Source organism: Cynoglossus semilaevis, unplaced genomic scaffold, assembly GCF_000523025.1.
Source record: "Cynoglossus semilaevis isolate Cse_v1.0 unplaced genomic scaffold, Cse_v1.0 scaffold1033, whole genome shotgun sequence".
Taxonomy (NCBI): domain Eukaryota; kingdom Metazoa; phylum Chordata; class Actinopteri; order Pleuronectiformes; family Cynoglossidae; genus Cynoglossus; species Cynoglossus semilaevis.
The window spans coordinates 449,768-453,086 of NW_007585109.1; positions in this window are offsets into that span (position 1 = coordinate 449,768).

Below are 3,319 nucleotides of genomic sequence, written 5' to 3' on the forward strand. Positions count from 1 at the left end.
TCAGACTGACAGTCAGACTGACTGACTGTCTGACTGACTGTCAGTCTGTCTGACTGACTGTCTGACTGTCTGTCTGTTGGTTTGATCTCTACTCACAGCAGTGTTTAAAAACCTCTGTAATACAGTAGGTCTGCAGACTTGTGACTGTGATAGATACAGATCTAATCTAGTGTTGGTTCTAGACACAGCCTAATGCTCTGCCCCAGCATTAACTCTGACAATCAGATCCTGAGCCATCTGCCAGTTACTGACAGCAAACTAGAGGCGAGTAGAGGCGACTTATATTGTTCTGTGGAGCTGTACACCTCCAACAACCAAGAGATAAAAACTCCAAGGATACATGTGGTCTAACGTATCGCCCAGATTCACACTTGATAGGTTAGGGCGGTTAATCCACTAGTGGACTAGTCAGTTTTACTGCTCCACTATGACACTAGAGCTGGATGGTTCATGGCCCATGAACGCCTCACAGGAATGCACTGGGGTTCGATCAAACTCAGGTTAAAAACCACTGGGTTAGAAGCTTTAGAGCTTTGCACTATTAGGGTGTTATTACTGCCACCTACTGGATCTTTCTTCTGGAGAAAAATTGCACTGAAACTGTAAAACACAGGCATAAATAGTTGCTATAGATGATGAAAGATCCACTTGACTAAGATCATCAGTTCCATGTTGTCACAGGTTAATGTTCAGGAGAGTGCGTGCTTCATTTTTAAATCGGTGGACCTTGAATGTATTTACACTCATCCATCCATTTTCATCCGCTTATTCGTTACCGGGTCGCGGGGGCAGTAGTCTCCACGACCGCCACCCAAATCACACTTCACCGTACCAACCCCCCTGAACCTTCCTGCAGGTGGTGAGTCCACCGGAAGGTACCAACCGCCCTAACCGGGATTCGATCCTGCCCACGAGGTGAACCCTGGGGTTCCACACCAATGACAGAGACGTTGCCTCTGGGCCAAAGTGCCACCACTCTGGAGCACATTATCTCAAAATTGTTAATTAGGCCAAGCTGATGTGTCTGCAAAAATTAAATTCAAGGAATACACACCCTTACACATATTCAGCCTTTGTGCCATCAGCACTCCTTGAAAAAGATGATGACATTCTCCGTTCCTACTTACCTCACACACTTAGTCACTAATCATCAGCGGCAGATTTCCAATGCAATCTGCCTGAGGTCATGCCTCTTTAATTATCCAAACAGGTCAAAGGTCACAGACACTTATCATGTGGCAAAGGGTCAGAGGGCAGCCACCGGGGTCATGGAGGTCAGCACAGTAGCAGTGTACAGGGAGAATCAGGCAGCAGATCCTGCTTAGTAACCAGACGTAATAAGTGTCGACCGTCACGGAATAGCTTGATGTGCGAGCAGAATAACCACGACTGCAGAGGAAATTTTAAATAGATACGTGGAATAATGTCAGACAGCACAGGTCACTGACTCGATGCATGTGCAAATGTGTGTTTCAATTTTTTTTAAAGAACCTACTGTGGTGATTTGACATCAATGTCATACTTGAAGAGGTATCCACCAATTGTCATATATCATAAGTACATAATCGTTTCAGTTCATTTTTTAAAAAATTCATAGATAATAAAACTACATGAGTGAGTTGATACAGCTGTGAGTGATGATAGACATTGTCTACATGGGCTTTGCACAAACGATTGCACAGATTTAACACCAGTGAAAGTGATAAACGTATATATCCTGTATGTAATTTAAGGACTGTGTGTTGTGAATGTCTGACTGTTTCTGTTTCCCATTTTTTCTTCAGTACTTCAGTACAATTATTCTCTGCCTTTAACCTGACTGTGAAACAATCCTGGTCCTGTAATCATTAAACCACAGGCTGTGGACATTTACTGTCTTTACTGAATCATTTGACACGACTGGACGCAGCATCACTCAGGACTATGAGTAAAATTTGTATTTGTTAATAATTATTGCTTGAAGGTTGTAGTTAGCTGTAATCAGTTGTATTATAAGGTCATACTGTATAGTGAGAACTACATTCATTATTAACACACCTGCCTGAATCATATTAACTCTATGAAGGCAGTAGTATAAAGTATGGATCTTACAGAGCTCTCTTACTAAGTTTATAAAGTGTTTTAATGTTTGAAAGTTTTTTCTCTTAAAGTCCTCACATGAAGACATGTAGCAAGACTCTCCCTCTCTCTGTCACACACACACACACACACACACACACACACACACACACAAAGACACACTTTTAATTGACTTTTCTCAAATTTAATTACCTTCCGTATCAGACTGTTCCACTCTGTGTGGACACCACCGTCTTCCACCTTCTCCCTCAAACTTAACCTCATTATGTTTTTCTTTTTCAAAAACACACACACACTCCCACCTCTTTGTCTGTTTCTTTCAGAGGGTGTGAGATGACTGACAGCTCTGACACAGTCAGTCAGCTACGCCGTCAGCAAGGTCACGCTGTTGTCTGGTTCTGACTGGCTGTAGAGCTGATTTCTCTGTGTCACACTCAGAGGTATTTACTTATCGGAGCCTTCAGAAAAAAAAACCCCAACAACAACAACAACAACAACAACAACAACTCAGAACAACTCAGAAACAGTTTTCTGTTTATGTTTAATTAGGAAATACTTCCGAGTTTTTGTTCATATCAAGAAAGAACTTAAACAGACATATAGAAACAAAGATAGAGGACGGTTTTAGAAAAAAAAAATTGATCTGACATTTGAAGAAGACCTTTCTTATGGAATAGTGTGCTTACATTCAATGACATCATCAGTTTATTGTAGGGATCAAATACTCCTACTGATCCGGTCACCTGCTGCTCTGTAACAGCTTTTCACTCCAACCAGCTGCACACCTGTCATATTGTATAATTATAAAGAATCTTCAGCTGTACAGTGTCTCTGTATTCTTTAGGCTGAAGTGCAATACACTGTATTCAGTATTGTAATATTTATATTTTGTTGCTTTTACTGTCATTTATATAATGTGCTCTTCTTTATGTTTGAACTGTCTGTTTTGTTCTCTTGCGAATCCTATCTGAAGAATACTCATTTATAGATTTATCTGGCTGAAAATGTGTAAAGAAAGTGTGTTAATTAGCCCAACTCATTTAAAACCATTAAAATATAAACAGTCACTGACGACTGATTAGTATTTTACTGTGGAATAATGGAAAACAAAAGCATTGTCACTAAGGCTTAAACTGATATTTACTCACGTGTGCTCACAAGCACAGACACAAACAAACACACACTATACTGTATATGTCTGAGACTCAAACTGACCAAACATGCACACAGGCAATTATGG